Consider the following 17999-nt stretch of genomic DNA (forward strand, 5'->3'; position numbering starts at 1 on the left):
AGCAAGATATTACACTGAGTTACAAATACTCAACCTGAAATTCTAAATTTATTTTGCAGAGAAACTGTTGTGTGTCAATAAAGGAATTATTTAAAGAAAAACAATTTAGCTTATTTCTTTGGCATATTTGATACAACAGTAGTGGAACAAGATGCTGTTCGAGGTTTAAATTAAGTAAGTGAAAAAAGCTGTATAAAAATACGACAAAGGAAAATACACACTGAAATATACTGAACAAGTAGGAATGTTAGCACAATTAAAGTTAACATAATAGTTTCAAATACAACAACAGCAAAAATGTAGTTGTGGGTTTTTAAATAGATCTTTAAACGATCAACAGACTGTGAAGCATAGATTTGCAAAGGCATGATGCTCTCTTGGTTTGGAAAGACCATTAACAAAGCCTGGGAGGGTCTACAGTACAGTGGATCTTAAAGCTCTGAATAGCTTTAAAGGTTCAACAATCCAGAAAGACATGATAGTACTGTTCCATTTAGAACCTTAAATGCAATCAATACAAATTTTTAATTGGATCCGGAAATAAACAGGAAGCATCTGCAGAAAGGTCAGCACTAGTGTTAAAGTGCTGTTAAAGCATTTAGTGGCTTTGAAAGCTTTAATCAACATTTTTTCAAGTTTCAGAGAGTGGTCAAATATTTGCTAACTCAAGGTTTATACCTGGGTTTCTAGAAACTTTCATTTAGCAATGAATATTGCTTCTTGTTTTTTAATGTCAGGATCCTGAACAAGGACTCTTGTTTATCATTAAAGTGGACTTAGTGGACATTAAAATAAAAACCTCCATAGCTTAATGTAGAATAAATGAGGCAGAGATGGGATTTCCAGGAACCAAACATCACTAAAGACTTTTTTTTAGAGAAAACAGATATTTGACGGTAAAACCATACATACATATATACTGATGTAACATTACCTGTGATAAAAGCATCATATGTATATCAATAAAAAAACAGATGTTTTGTAATCCTATAAAAAAGTTCTATAGTTAGTCTTTGCTGACAGAGTGCACCCAAGTTCAGCTTTAGATTTAAATGGTTGAGCTGATGATATTTCATAAGTTCATCCCTTTCTTGAGTGGCTCACAGATGGTTGTTAAGAGCTAAATTGAGACAGAGAGAGCTGACTCATGGGTATTTGTTGAGCAGCTTTAAGATGATTCATTTACTGTTATAGCTAGGCTTTCTGCCAGGTCATTTACCTTCTCAAGAATGTGCATTAGAGGCAATGTAATAATACAGAAAAAGCTGATTTAATGTAACACTTATACTCTCAATGCTGTTAGGCATACAAAGACATCAGCGTTTGATAAAGAGTTACTTTTGCTCATGTGACTGTTTATCTGCATATCCGACCTCCTATAAGTTTTGCAATCAAATAGCACTTATTACATGCTGGTGCAAGCATGCAGATGAAATGTAATAATTTCCACTCTCTTGGTGCTAGATTTAATACAAACAAAAGAGTGATTCCCTACAATGAGCATAGAAATAAAAGGAGGAAGTATGGAGATAAGAGAAGCACCCCACGGTATCACAAAGTACTATATGAGGAGAATTTAGCTTTGCTGTAACCACTGCCAATGTTCTACATGATTTTCCATTTGCATGTCAGACAGGCCTCCTTGAGACCTATCTTAAAACACCTATTTGTTAAAAGCCTTTTACACATCCTGTTGAATTTACGTCTAAAATTTAACTATCTGGATTTGTTTATTTTCTTTCTTTTTGTTTAACTTATCTATTTCATTGTGATGTGATTGCTTCCTCTTTTAAAATCTCAATGGGACATCCCTAGTTAATAAAGATTATGTCAGTTGTATGTAGCACATAGTTTACTCAAGTAGTCCTTTATCAATGAAGGAGGTAGAGCATGATAAATGAGTCACATTCAGATGGCAACTACTTTTTGCCCTCTTTTTACCCATTCTTTTGCACACTACAAAAATACTGTAACAATGCCAAACCTAAGGCACTAACAACAAAGAGACATTGTCTGAGTTTGTAAAACTATCTATTTCGCCTTCTGCATCTCAGCTCTCAGGAGGGTCTAAATATAATTAACCTTATACCAGTGGGTCACTAAGCACCCTGGTCGTTCGGTGTTTTATGTATTTCTTTATTTTTTATTTGTATTGCATAGAAGTACTTACATTAAGGCAACTGCATGTATAACACCCCATCTTGTGGCTGATATTAAGTTGAAAACCACCTGGGAAGCCATAGATATGTGAGAGATGCGCAAACTCTTGTTTGAATTTGAATAAATGTTGTGCATGGAAAAGATTATTCAGTTTGTTGATGAGTTTCATAAAAAACATTTTTTAATTGTCTACATTCATCTTGAATTCAGCTTTAGGGAACTTTATTGGTGCCCAAACTCTTTAGACACTTTAGTGCCTTGAGCCTTTTCAAAGCAGTTTTTACAATAAATCCACAGTGAAACTAGCTCAGGGGCCAGGTTGCAATGCTGTGTAGAAATCAGATACTTCTTCATCAGACTGAGTAAAAGCAATTATCAAATTTGTGAAATACACTCAGAGGTTTATAGTTCTTAGAAACCACAATCTTTCATTTAGTGCTTTGATAATAGTGAAGCTTTTTAGTTCAGGGAGGTTTACATCTAGTCATTGTGAGAGCCTTCAAATATCATTCACTTTCACCTTTAAAACTTTCAGTAACCATCTGATGGCAGTAAAATAGAGCCATTATAAAATCCTCAATATACGAACCCTCTGGGGGGATTTTTAATAACCCCAAAAACAAAAACAGAAAGGGGATTCTGATTTATGCTGAATTAAAATTGTAATTGTGTCTGACATTGTTTATATCCGAGGGTTGCGCCTTCAGTTGTGCTTTCCTGGGCCATGGCTGCATTAATTATTTGGTTAATGCATACAAATAGCAAGTCAGGTTAAACTGAAGTGTTTTTTTGTTTTGTTTTTTATTGTTTGATGCATGCCACAAGGAGCAATCCTTAATACTATCTGTTTTATTTTTGGTTTATTGCATATCGTCAGGAATTTGTTTTTTTTCTATGGCTGATGGCAAAACACTTTTCAAAAGACAGAGTCTTACAAATGTGCAACTATCCCCAATATGCAGTTTACAACTAGCAAATTCTAAATGGTTAAAATGGATATAAGAATAAAGGCATGATTTAGGAAATGTGTAGATTTAAAAACCCCACACAGCTTGTATCATTGATAGCCGACAGCAGACTCTGCAAGGCTGTTCGGCTTGTCAGCTGCCTACCTGGTCATGACCGCTCAAATTAAATCCTGCTCCTCTGTCCTTGTGGCTGACATGACCATAAAGAACCATCAGTGAGTTTTCCCAAAACAAGAATGATCTTTGCTCACATGGACTTCACTTTAAAAGTGCACAATTCAATTTCACCCCACAGCCAGCAGACATGTGGAGTAATCTAAAGAGCAAAAAGAAAAAAAATCTATATTTCTCTCAGAAACCCGGAGGCCTAAACAAAGCCTATTATTTTGTGCCTTGTTACCTGATTGTGGAGTTGTCTCCAGAGAGAGCTTTAGGGGAAGACAGGATAGAAGAGCATGTTGAGAGGAAGGTAAACACTGGGTAGAGCATCTTATAGGCCTCTGAGAGTTTACAACAGTGCATTAGCACAGGCTTGTAATCCTCAAAAAGATTAATCTTGTTGAAGAGCTGTGATTAGCAGCATAGAAGTGGGGAAAGTAAAAAGTGGCAGTCACAATTTGAAACTGTTAACAAAATCTAAAGGAAAACAGGAAAAGGAAAGTTTTATACGGTTATATTAGGGCACTTCCAACCACTCATGAATAGTCCGGCTAAGAAAGAACTTGACTGTCTGAAGTGATCGCTGTACATTACCACTGACACTGGTGCTTAATGAGCTGTGTTCTGTCACCAGTTCACAACCTATTGCAACAAAGGCTACTACAAGTGTGCATACATATTCATGCGTCAGGTCAGAAGTGACCCTTTATGTCAGGGTTTTATGCATCCAAACTCCAAACCGATTGCATGCTCTGTCATCTAGAGTTAATTTTTTATGAGCAGCAGCCTTTGTTTCATGTTCACGTTTCAGCTGGAGCCTACACCATCTGCCCATCACATCACTTCGGGTTGAAAGGTTTGACATGAGTATCATGTTAAGATCTGTTAGCACCTTTTTTTTTTTTTTATCCTTCTGGCACCTAGTTTGGCTTGTGAAACTGGGTCAACATGCTTCTTACCTAGTGATCTCATCTCAAACAAAGAAACATATGACTTAATGCGAAAAGTTACAACTTAAACCAAGTGAAAACATGAATTAGAGGAATTGCTTCAATAGATAAATTCAAATGGTGCACAAATAATTATAAATATACTTCATATACATATTTTTGTTTTACCTTATTGCGTTTGAGAGATATTTTAAAAAACAGAACAAATATACTTGCTGAGGAGTAGAGTATTAGTAATATTTAAAAAAACACAGGTGCTGTTTAACATTCAAGATGCTTCTTTTGCTAAGTAAGCTTGTGACAATCACGTTGGTGGCGCAAAAATAATGTTGCGAGTGTAAAGCAGATTCCAGTTTAAGAGTTCAACAGTCTGATGGCAGTGGGGAAAAAACGTTGGCAAAGCGTTGGCAACGAATTTCATCATCGATTAGTTGTGTCGCGCGATTAATGCGTCATTCGCCGCCATCGTCATTGCCGTGGGGCGCCTCCCCCATCCCAACCCTGTTCTCCCGCGGTGCTCCCGCAGGAGTCCCTCTCAGAGCTGCAGTCAGAGCTGCAGGATTGCAAATGAAGCACGCATGCGCCGGGATGCACCACTACAGTTAATGAGCACCCTGTACTTGTGTGCTTGTTTGTTCTGTCTAAAATGTTTATTTTGGAATAAAGAGGGTAATATAAAAAATATTTTTTGTCCGATTCATCGATTAATCGAAAAAATAATCGCCCGATTCATCGATTTTTGAAAATAATAGTTAGTTGCAGCCCTAGTCTAGTTAAATTTCCTTAAGTAGAAGTTCATGTGAACCCCTTGTTGAAAAAGTTTATTCTCTTCTATCATAAGGGTGATAACTTTGTCTTTGAAATAATCCATATAGATATTCAGTTTTTGTATTATTAACTGCCTATGCATACCATTTTAAAAACCGGCATTCTGTGCAGAGAGATAGAGCTATGTTTTCAAAACAGAGAAAAACTGAACTTAAAAGAGGGCCAAATCATGCAGGATCCAACACTGTTGCCAACCAAAATAGGCCTTAATGGTTAAAGTTATAGCATTTTGCTGTCTATCATCACAAAAAAAAAAATCCTTTTTTCATCTTTCCTGTTAGGTTGAAAATTTTGGCAGCCTGTAATTTAGTCTGAGTGCTGGAAGATGAGCTAGTGTCTTTCTCAGACACTGTGTGTTGTGTGTACACTGTGTGTTGTGTGTTAACATCAGTGATGTAGACTAATGGGCTTTTACATGTGTATTAGATGCAAGGACACATCCAGTTGTATTGTGATTTCATTCATCCTATTTGCTCAAGTTTTTCGTCGCACAGAACTTGGACTGTCACTGCATGAAAAGTGGGATTTTCGTCAATATGCGGCAGTGTAGATTGTCGTGGAACTTCAGGTTAGCGGCAGTTTACGGCAATTTGCAGGCTTCGCCGAAAACTCCTGTAAATTGTCAGAAATTGACGTGGACTCTCTTAGGCAGTGTTCCCCCCATGCCTCCCCCCATGGAATTCTAGGGGAGGCTTTAACATGTAAATGAACATGCTGTGAGCTATACAAATGCAAATCATGGTTGCAGGGGGAGTTTTACCCAAGTGACATTTTTCTAAAAGGTAAGAAAATCTCTGATACAAAGAGATCAGGCTCAGTATAGTCTCTTACATTTTAGCTTGAATTGATTTATTTAATTAAAGTATAGAGACCAAAACAGATCTTTAGTTGACAGAGCAATACATTTAGAGCAGTAATTATTTTAAAAAAAATTTGCATTTAAGAGAAAAAATAAAATGTTGTCTGTCAATATGCTCAATTCACAATTACTTAAGTGGAAAAGTTTCAAGAAATGAGTCTGAGATGATTCACTTTATAACATGGCGCATTATCCTGCTGGAAGTAGCCATCAGAAGATTGGTACACTGTGGTCATAAGGACATAAGGTCAGCAACAATGCTGAGGTAGGCAGCCTCATTTATTTGATGCTAAATTGGTATTAAGTGGCCCGAAGTGTGGCAATAAATATCCCCCAAATAGATGGTACAAATAGATCAGGCTCAGTATGACCTAATTATAGACTCTTACATTTTAGCTTGAATTGATTTATTTAATTAAAGTACGCTAGATTACTGTGTATGCAAATGTTATGTAAAAAAATACACAAAATAATGTATTTCAAAAATTTGTTTTAATCAGAATCAGTTGGTAAAATGTGCATTCCATGCAAACAACATTAGAATCAGAATGAGGGGTCTGCAGAGATCACAGTCTCCTAGAGCTCAACTACTGTGCATAGTGGCATGACTACCGTGACTTTTTCTTTGGTCTTACTGAAATGCACAGAGGATGTATTAACTGATGGCTTCATAGTAACTCATAGTAACTAAAGTTGTTGAAGCTCATCAACTAAGGGGTCTAAGAAAGCATTGATATGTAGTGATGGCTCTTTTGGTCCAGGTATGAGTCCAACGAGAATCATATTTTCTTCCTTAAAACGGTCTTTTGGCTGTGCAGCTTTTAAGATGAGTTTGTTTCTGCCAACACAGAGCCTCTACAAGTCTGCCTTAATGAAATACAAACTTGAACAATACCTGCGATGTCATTTAGAGAAGATTGATTGCTATAATAGGATTCATACCAAACAGTGATATATAATGGTTATTATACACAATGAGGTCAGGAGACAGTCCCCTGAGGTAATGGATCAGGGGCTGGTGGTAAGGTTCATTCATGTATCAGCATTAGTGGAGCAACATTTAATTTAAAAGAATTTCAGATCAGGAAATAACTAGAACCTTCAATCTGTGTCAGTAATTGCTAAAGAATAAAACCCTGTTTAAGGAAGAAAAATGAAGGGGTTTAAAATGTATTTGTTATATTAACAAAAACAGAAAGGGTCAACTGAAAACACTCTATGCCTAACTGGTAGTCTGAAGACCAAAGATATTAGGGTACTTGGTTTATTAAAAGAGACAGTGCCCTCATCAATATCTATCTATCTATTTTTTTTACTTGTTCCTGAATAGATCTAGTCTTAGCACAAAATTGCATTTCCGCCATTGTTGAACAAAAAGATTCCAAAAGATCTACATTTTGATTTATGAGCAGTTTTATCATCATTCTCAGGCACACAGTGGGTACCGTAATGCCTTTGCACTCTTTCCTATATAAGCCCTGTTTGCTAAGCTGTCCTAGGAAACCTCTGGGATAGTTTTTCACCATCTGTAATCATTATGTGGCATTACTGTCTTATGCCTTTCCCGGTGCGTTGCTTCATTTTTGTGAATGCTCTTTCCTGGCATATCCTCTTAAAAATGAAATACACCCACTGGCTCTTTATTGGCCCAATTAGGTTTGCAGGGAATAAGTTGACTGATGATCTTCTCAGTTGTAAATCTATGGATAAATAAGTGAAAAAAATAGCTTGAGTGATGATGAAAATGTTAATCAAATCTTGATATCTAAGCAAACATGTTTTGCTGTAGAGCTCTTGTTTTCACTCTTCTTATTCCAGGTAAGAGGTTATTGAAATTTTCTCTGGTTCAGGACTGGCTTTACAGGAGGAATGAAACATTACATTCTCTCTGTTATGGCTGCACATTTTCCTACCACACTTCTTTCTTCCAACAAATATTATGGTAAAATGCAACTACCAGCTTTTTCAACAATGATCCTTTGTAGCCTATCCTTTTTGTGATGGGTGCCAATAACCTTCTGGACATCTTCTACATAAGTCAGCGGTTTTCCCCATTATTTATTGGCGGCTGGCCAATAGAGGGCGCTAGAGCGTCGCCCCACCCACCTAATGACCCTGATTAAAACATAAAAAAGCACTTATTTATCTTTTTTATCATTTAATTTTAAATTGAAATTTAAAATATCGAAATATATGAATATATATTTTTTAGATGTGCAAGCGTCATTCCATTTTTTATCAGACTGGTGATGTGTTTCCACTAATACGCAAAAAATCTTTGCCCATTGACTCTTGTTAAAAGTTGTACATATGCAGTAGCTCCTCTGCAATACAGGAGTATAGGAAAGCTCGGGCTGCACTTCTCCTGCGCGGAGGTGACAGGCAGTGTATTTGGTCACTACCTTCTGTCACAGCGCAGATGTTTTGTGGGTGATTGACAGGTGGAGTCACTGGAGTAAAAGACGCATTGGAGAGAGCAAGAGAGAGAGAGAGAAATTTTGCAAGAAACATGTTTTTTCCAGGACCTTGTTTAGCAAGAAGGCTTAGCGACGCTTCACCAACCTCCTTTTCAAACGTCAGGATCTGACCCAGCATGAATAAAGACAAGTAGGACTGATTTAAAGCACTTTAATAAAAGGCAAAGAAGCATGAACAATCTGGGATTCACATGGAAAATATTATGATATTGTTACTAGTAGTGTTAATTTCGTTAACGAAAACTAAACGAAAATATTTTCGTCAACGCACATTTTTCACCGAACGAAAACTAGACGAGACGAGACGAAAATCCCCACTAATAAACAATAACTGGGACTAAATCAGAAATAATTTTCGTGGACTAATAAAGACGAGACGAAAATGCAGTTCGGTAAATAAAGACTGGACTAAAATCTATGGACATTTTAGTTCACGAACAAAGACGAGACGAAAATTACATATTATTATTTTATGTTTTTTTCAAATCCTATCTCCTTCTCCGCCTCCTCCTCGTCAGCTCCCACACACCCACTTTCAAACCTGGAGCGGGCGGCACAGAGTAGCCTACTCTGGGGCTCGGGAGAAAGAGGAGACGTGATATATGGACACATTTTCACTTCATTTAAGTGGAGAACAAAACCAAATGCTTGATTTTAGTCGAAAGGAAGGAATGTGGCCACATGGTAGCTGGAAAAAACACAACAAACCTGAAGAGACATGTCGCAGTTCACCACAAAGACATTAAGGTAACTTAACAGAAAGATTGGTGGTGGTTGTTTATAATGTAACATTAAATCAACGGCTATAATGTCCCAATGATAAACTAACTGATGTTGGCTAACTTTCATAGCATTTAGTATCCAGGCTGGCTACGTTACGTTAGCTTGTTAGCACGTAGCGACCGTAGCCACTTGTTGATAGAACTGTATGTAAAGTTAAATTTATGCTAACTTAGATATGTTATACTGGCCGGGCAGATATAGTTTCAGTTTCAGCTGCAAGTGAACTATAGTTAACAGAAAACACCTCAGCAGCTACACATGTATGCTAAATGCTAAAACGAACTGAAACTATTTATCAGGATAAGACAATATAAAAATAATATGCCACACATAATTCAGAACAACTTTAACCTAGATTTTCATACACAATAGCCATTGCTAGGGGAACCACTGCAGGGATGTCTTTATTTGGTGACATAAAATGCTGCTCTGTTTATCTGCATATTACTATTACAAGGACATTTTATTTGAATTGGCATCGATATTAATACAACCAAAATGCATGCACACATAAAAATGTCTGCAATTTATTCCTGCATAAAATGATAGTTAGGCTGTTTGTATGAGTTTGAAATGGATGGTCAAATGTAGTTTTTACAGAGACTTTTTGTTAAGGAAAAAAAGAGACCTATATGCTACTTATACACTTCGAAGCTGTGCATATATCCTGACATTGTATTAATTTCTGTTCCAGATTAAAGATACACCACCAACAACAACAACCTACCAGCCACCCAGAAACAATGACAGGCCAGCTAAAGCTGGAAGGAAAGCACTTTTGTTGTATCAGTTGGAGTTTTTTTTTTTTTTTTTCAACAACATTGACCTCAAATCTATTTATTTTATTATTCTATGTGAACTAGCTTTAAACAGCCAGCACTTGTGTAAAGTTCATAAGACATTTTATTTTATTTATTTGTTTCCTTTGTCAGGTGTATTTTATTTGTTTTAATGCAAGCATTTGTGTTTGTGTCTTTGAACCTTAACAATGTTCAAAATAAATATGCAAATATTGTCAGAACATCTTCCATGTCTTCACATGTTCCTTAAAATTGTGTTTTTTTATCAAAAAGATGAGAGAAAATGTTGAAATAATTTTGGGAAATCTTAAATGTTATCTGCTGACAAAAAAGTAAAACGTTAAAATTATGTCCTGACTAAAACTAGACTAAAATGTTGACAGTTTTTGTTGACTAAAACTAAACTAATAAAATTATGTTTTCTTTGACTAAAATAAAGACTAAAATGCTCGACTTATAGTCGACTAAATCTAGACTAAATAAAAATGCGATGATGTCGACTAAATGTGATAAAAACTAACAAACAATGCTGAAACTGTTGGGAGCTGGAGAAATTCCACCTTTCTCCAGCAGAGTCCGCCGTGGATCCTCTGAGGGAGCCTCCTGCACAGCTGCAGCTCGTCAAGATCATCAGAGGATCCACTACTTAAGCTGTCTTCAGACCTTGCCTCAACGCCGCAGTGTTGTTCCAGTTGGTCAGCGCTTAAGCCTAGATCCTCAGAGTAATCTTATGATTTTTGAATCCAGCTTGGATTCTAACCCCTGTGTCTGTTTTCCAGGAAACCTGTGCCTCCTCTGTGAAAGCTCTGGAAGAGCTAACCTGCCGAGCCGACCCTCTGAGCCAAACCTGAAGGTTCACAGAGAACCTCCAAGCAGCTCTGGACTAGAGCTGGGAATCCCAAAGCCAAGGTCTGTTCAAGTTAGACGTGAGACGCTGAAGCAGCTAGCGGACTCTGCTGATGAACTCATCTCCAGAACCAACAATGGCTACGTTTACATGGACACAACTAATCGGATTGAAGGCCTGATCAGATCAAAAATGTTTCATGTAAACATGTCAGACTGAAGATTCTAATCCGATTCGGTCCGATCGGATCTAAATTTAATTCCGAATGAGAGAGGTGGTTTTTGCTGATCGCCATTCCAATTGGCGTCCATGTAAACACCCATTCGGATCTGAAGAGTAAAATAATCCTCACTGCGCATGTGTGCGACGTCAGCGTGACGTTTTTCCGCCTTGTCAACAACAGGAAACCACCGGTCGCTCTCGCTCTCGCTGTGAACAACATGGCGGGGGGAGTCTAGGAACGCCGACTTATACACTCAAGTTCATTTAAAGCTGCAGGAAGCAGGAATCTATCCTCCTCCTCTTCCTCTTTTCTCTCTCTACAGCCCACTCGCTCTCCCACGCCGGTTCAATCGCTCATTCTCTATTTCTCTCGTACATTTGGCTGCCGAGCGCTTTTTTCCTCCTCTCTCCTTTTTTCTTTCCGCTCGCTCCGAGCGCATCGTTTGTCAGGCCTCCCAAAAACCAGACGCAGACAGAACTGCCAAGTTTGGCAGGAAGTTCTGCGCATGCTTAAAAGATTTAATCTGATCCAACGCTTGGTACATGTATACACACGTCATGATCGGATCATTTCATTTAGTGTCCATGTAAACGGAGATTTTGAATTTCCGATCAACCAAGATTTGGATCGGATCGGGGAAATTTTGCGCATGTAAACGTAGCTAGTGACTCTCCCAAGCAAACCTCAAGAACCCTCAAGGTACAATCAGTAAACATCAGGAAATCAAACCTCTGTTGGCTACGCTAACTGAACTGTCTCTCACGCAGACTCCAGTGAACCTGATCCCAGGCCCCGAACCAGAACCTGTACAATCTGTGTGCTTGTGCATCAATAAAACTGTTAAACTTTTATCCTTGTGTCCGTCAGTGGTGTTCTGCATTCTTGGGTCGCTTCCAGTGAACCCATCATGACAGAAACTGGACTAAGACTAAAACTAAATTTAAAAATGGCTGGTGTTTGTTAATTTGCATAGTTTCTCTTAAATAAACACATTCTCAGAAAATAAATCGTTTTTATTTATTAATAAATATAAAGCTGACTAATAACTTATCCATTATTAAACTGAAACATTATCATATTAGGTTTGTGACACCATATTGGACCATAAAAAACACAGATTTGCCTTCACAAAGCCTCAGAAGGGCAAGATCTATATACTAAAAGTAAACCTGTACATGATATTATGTTTATAAAGTGTTTTTATAAGTTTTTTTGTTGTTGATGGCATTCATATAAATATACTGGTTTGATAACTTAGCATATGTTTGAATGGTTACAAATCATGTCATTTCAAAATTCTGGTATACTTAAACTTGCTTAAACCATCATAGCTTTTTTTTTCTTGCAAAGGCATTGCATACTTTTGTGTTTTGATTTATAATTTATTTATGCTCAGTTCAACTCTGCAAAGGATACCAGAGAAACCAACCATTTTATTTATCTAATTAGTCCAGTGACCTATTCTGCTCCATTATCCTTTGTCTAATTTCATATCAATGAAATAAAACTACCATGCCTTGTACTGGTATTAGACTTCTAAAACACATTGTAATAACAATCCAGAAGCAGTATTTTGAATATAAATATGTATATTTTTTCTGACTTTGAAATATTTTAAAATTTACTTTATGTACACAGCTGATATTTATCCTGATAATCTGAAGATTATTTTAAGCTCTTATAAACAACTTCTGTCAGGGAGCCCCAGGGCAGCTGTGGCTACAATGTAGCTTGCCACCATCAGTGTGTGAGTGTGTGTGTGAATGGGTGAATGAATGTAGTGTAAAGCGCTTTGGTCAAGTCTCCTAACTTGAATAAAGGCGCTATATAAGTACATGCCATTTACCATAACTCAGAAAACATGAGTGCCTAATAAATATATCCTCTACAGAAATGCCTTGGATTGGAGACAGATATTTGCCCTGGGATTTAAATGTCCCTCAGCTGCAGTTCAATTTAGAGCATGCTTTGTGAAAACAGCTATCAACAAAGAAATCCTCAGATTTCTGTCTGCAAATCATGCAGAATTGAAAAGGCTTTATTAGTTTTAAAGCATTACATAAAGCCCCTGTCACACCTTGACGATTTAGCCAGCGTATGCCTAATGTACCAAAAATCTGGCAGAAATGCTGGTATACGTTGGATAACTCATGGGTACGTTTTGTATAAGTTATGAGCACACTGAAACACGCTGGCACATGCCAACATACAACAAATACATTGAGAAATTTTGAGAAAATTTGTGAATTTTTATGGTTCTCCCCTTGTGGACTTCTATTTGAGTTTTTTTTTTTTAAGTTTTCATTTCCACTTTGATTTATGTTATTGTATGTTTTCTTTTTCATTTTGTGTTATATTTATGCAGTCTTTTATTTATAAAATTACTCTCTGTTGACCGCTTGTGCCAGTGTCCTATCCCTTAGCCTTTTCTGTTTCCTTCTGTCTACATCTTTTAATTAGTCCTCCCATTGCTTTTGTCTCCCATGTAAACATCTCCTGTTCAGTTACTCTTTACAGGTTTCTCTTCAACATTTGGTTCCTCGTGTGTTTTGCCCAGACGTCTCCTGATTTTTGGTTTTCTGCATTCTGTTCTTGGATTTTGTTTCTGTTTGCCATTAAATCAGCAAAAACTCCTCTCTGCCTCCTCCTGTCTGGATTTGGGCCCTCAACCAACCTTCGCCCTACATTGACATGAATGCGACATTTTCTCCTAAATCACTTGTAAACAAATTAAGAATAAAGTTCTTTGTACAAATGGTTCTTTTCTTCTAAACACCAGGCCGGTTTGGATAAAGTTTGAAGTGGCTTTTATGTGTCCCTTGTCCTTTCCTTATGTACTTGTAGAGACCTGTTCAGCTGATTGCTGCAGGGTTCATTTAGTTCTTTGTTTATGTCTCATTAGGTGTGGAGATTCAAACTCTATGTACTAGTTTGGGGATTTCTTTAGACTACAGTGTTTTTCTTTCTATATGTAGTAAAACCATTCCCAAAAGGTAGTTTGTTATCTTTGGGATGCTCCCTAGAAAACTTGATGTTGCTGTCCACTAAGATGATGTGCCTTTCTCGGACTTTTACTCAGCTGTCATCCACAGCTAAAGCAGAGGAAAGTATTAATTTTCCTTGCAGCGCCTCACTGCTTTGCTTTCCTCTTCCTCCATGTAGACAGTGAATTTAATAAAAAAGCCTGAGAATCCCATGAAATATCCATACTTAAAATGCTACCTGGCAGTCAGTTAAGTGAAATTCAAAGTATCTATTCCTGAAGTAGCCTAACACAGTAGAAGGTCCTTTAGATCATACATGCAGTCAAGAGTAAGCTGACAACAAATTGCTCAATAAAAAGGGAAATTAACTTTTCTACTAGTGCCAGTAGATGTAGCAATAGTTGTAATGGAGTCCTTCTTCTACCTTCCATATTTTCTGTGCTGATTTTATACATTCCGCTCTGGCTAATCAAAGGTGTATTATTTTTCAATAAACATGTTATAGCAATTAATCCAAGATGTAACAAAAGAGGAATGTAATACTGGAAAGGTGACAGTAAAACAGAAAATTTAGAAGAAGAGGGAAAATATTCATATTATCAATGTTAATCAGGATTGGAAAGCTCTCATCATAATTAAAATAAAGAAATATGCTTTTAGGGTCTTACAATTAGTCTAGGACTTAGGAAAACAAACTTCATATCAGTTTCAGAGATACCATTTTTTTAATAGTAATGGGTAGAAATTCAAGTTTTTATTTTTCAGCATTTATTTTCATTACAAGTACAGAGCAACGACATTAACTTGTTTCTCTAGTCGTTTTCTGCATTTAACCCATCCCCTTTGGGGATCAGTGGGCTTTAATTGTGTGGTGCCCGGGGAGCAGTGCGGGATTAAAGGTCTTTGCTCAGGGACCCAGAGTGGCAGTCCTTGAGAATGGGGCTTGAACTCAGAACCTCTGGAGCCCAAGCACAATGCCCTAAACCACTGGGTTGCCACTCCCCCAAAAGCTTTATTATCTCCTTAAGCAAAATATTTTTGCAATGAAATCATCCCTCACCTACTCGAAAAACAATGCAATAAGTGAAATTGCTGTAAACCTTTTTTGTCTGATTTATATTTTTCAGCAAAGTATAGATGTGAAAGAAGTGGTAGAATTATAAGTAATTTATCCTTATCAAAATAATAAAGGTACAATATATATATTCTCCGAAAAAGGGTAGATAGTCACACTTAGAACAGTAGGACCCAGTATTTGAGGCAGGCAGTTGACAGTTTGATTTATCAAAATGTTTATTGAAAACCGAACTGCAAACAGAGTTGCTAAGGCAAGAACCTCTGTAGGAGGATACAGCAGGTTAGGGACTACGTCTATCTGTCGGAGGATAACAACGAATGTCTGAGTCACTAAGTTGGTGATGTCCCAGAGGTCAGAGAACAGGCAGGAAATCAGAAGTGAGTAGACGAAGCAAGGCAGGATAATCCATAATAGAATAAATGTCACAACTGGTTTGAATAATCTGGCACTGATGACTGATTTGAAGACTGGTTAAATGGAGGGTGAAACAGGTGGCTCAAATGAATGCCAATGAGAATTGGGAGGAGATAAGCAGGTTAATGAAATGAGTAATCAGACCAGTCATCTGCGCCAAGATCATGACATAGATAGAGGGATACTTTACCTTCTTCATTCCCACCTTGAAGGAGCTGAAAGTCCTCGCGGCTATGCTGTGTTACTGATTCAGACTCATCACCAATTTCATATTAAGAACATCGGGGAGCATGTCCATTGATTGACAGCTCTCTGCAGACCGTGCTAGCTCTAAGGAATCCATTATATTCAGGGCCAAATGAGACATAAAGAAAGACTTGGGGGATGACCCCATGACTAAACTTTCTAAACTTTGCCCTGGACCCAAAATGGATAGGTCATAATGTGGGTGTGGGATGGAACATTTGATGTGGGATGGAACATTTGATATAGGTCTATAATTGAACAAAATCATCTTGACCCAAATACTACACTTATTACACATATCATTATCACTAAAGGAGGCAGAGGAATTACTGAACATCTGACACATAGAGCAGGAGAAAGGAGAAGGAGATTTAGAGAGAGGAGATGGAGGCCATAGCAGTGCTAAGCTAGCTCTAGCCTAGGCTAGCTACCCCTTAGCACCAGAACTAAAAATAACATGTGTAGCGTTAAGTGCCCAGTAAAAAAGTACGGCAGTAAAAGCTTTGTTTAAAAGTGCTTCTGGACAGCTAGAGTAATTTATAGATATCACAGAGACAGAATTTAGTTCAGACAGACAGAGCCTAAGCAGCATCACATAACAAGACTTGAACATATGACAGTACAAAACATATGATGAATCAAATACTGCATCATTTACATTTTAGACCAAACCACAAGAAATACATTTTTTGAATCTCTTGCCTAAATCTTTGTTAGGACGAGTACTGATTTGCTTCTGACTGCATCTTAGTGACCCTTGTTGTTAATTTGTACTAACTTCAAGCCCATGAGAGAGTGAGTAGGTGCTTTACCTAGACTATTATATTCCCTTTCCCCCTGGACGAAAAACCTGTTTAAACCCTGGAAGAAATGGTTTTTAGTGTCAGTGGGAACAGCTCCCTGACCTGTGTCTACCAAGGTCAATTAGCTCGGCAAATGATGGGTGTTAAAATTGCCTTGGCTCTGACCGGTATGCTGTGGGAACACCAGACCCGGGTCCACCCGCTAATTTACATGATAACATTGAGCACAACATACTAACCTTGCCCAGTGCTAGTCGCAACTGATCTAACAAGCCGATACAACTCAGTTAGCATTTGATAAACATGGCACAGCACTGGTAAGAGGGATTCGGACAGATAAAAGAGCAAAACAGTACAGCACACTTACTATGCCTTGACTTCCTTTCATGTTGCTCTCTATTGTTTACTTTCCTGATTTTGTGTTGCACTGGTGGCATCATCAATGCTAACCCAGTGCGATTGTTTCACCAGACATGAGGCAGTGGGAGGACAGAGGCCACCCAGCTTGCCAGTGGGGGGTCAGAACTAGCATTTTTGGCCAATGCAAAGGGAGCCAAATGCCAATTGTTAGCTGGTTGACCCATAAGCGGCTAACTTCAATGATTAAGAGGCTTTAAGTCACCCTTTGGACTCAGCCGAAGTAGGTTGTATTATAATCAATTGAGAAAATTAAAAGACAAAGAACCACATTTTGTTCAAAGGTAGAAACACGATTTACTGATTGACTAGTAGGTCCTATGCTCTGATCTGAGAGTCAAAATGAGAAAATATCTACGTCTTTTTTTACCATTCTGTTTACATTGCATTTATTCACTGTTCTCAGACAACAATTGATTCAAAATAATAATTGTGAGGCAATGGTTCCGCCTCCTCCTTGTAATTAACACTGCTTAATTTGTCTCGTTGCAGAAGCATGTTCTGTAAATGAGAGATGTCTGTGAAAACCAAGGGTGCCCTTTAACCATGAAATGAAGATGGAAAGCATGACAATAGATTGAAAAATCTGTTTGACCTCTCCGATAATCAGTTTTTACTGTTATGTAAAGTAGTTTTAAGAATTAGCAGACAAATTCCAAGGGAGCTCTCTCTCTCTGAGAGGCTGTGGGAAGCAGGGCAGTATTAGAAATAAGCTCAACCTTAAATTAAGCAAAAATTAAAAGGCACTTTTGTAGGCACTTAGGTAACACAAACAAAATGAGAGAAGCAAAACATATGCTGTTATTTTTTTCATGTACTTTGATATGATTTTTTGTCTGCTGTAAAGACATGGGGTTCTATTGTTATGAATTAAACTAATAATATCTTATAGCAAATTAAAATCAGAAAACTTCCAGTAAGTTAGCCTGAACAGGAATAAGAACCAACTGTGAATAAAAACCATTTGAGATATAATCTTCCCAACAAAAAGCTTTAGATTACC

At 37.5% G+C, this 17999-nt stretch overlaps 1 protein-coding gene across 3 annotated transcripts in view; it reads left to right on the forward strand.

Annotated features, from left to right (window-relative positions):
• pex5la (peroxisomal biogenesis factor 5-like a) overlaps positions 1 to 17999 on the forward strand; it is a 137372-nt gene that overhangs the window by 27163 nt on the left and 92210 nt on the right. The window lies entirely within an intron of this gene.

This window comes from Cyprinodon tularosa, unplaced genomic scaffold (genome assembly GCF_016077235.1).
Source record: "Cyprinodon tularosa strain WSP-4 unplaced genomic scaffold, ASM1607723v1 ctg82, whole genome shotgun sequence".
In the NCBI taxonomy this organism is placed as follows: domain Eukaryota; kingdom Metazoa; phylum Chordata; class Actinopteri; order Cyprinodontiformes; family Cyprinodontidae; genus Cyprinodon; species Cyprinodon tularosa.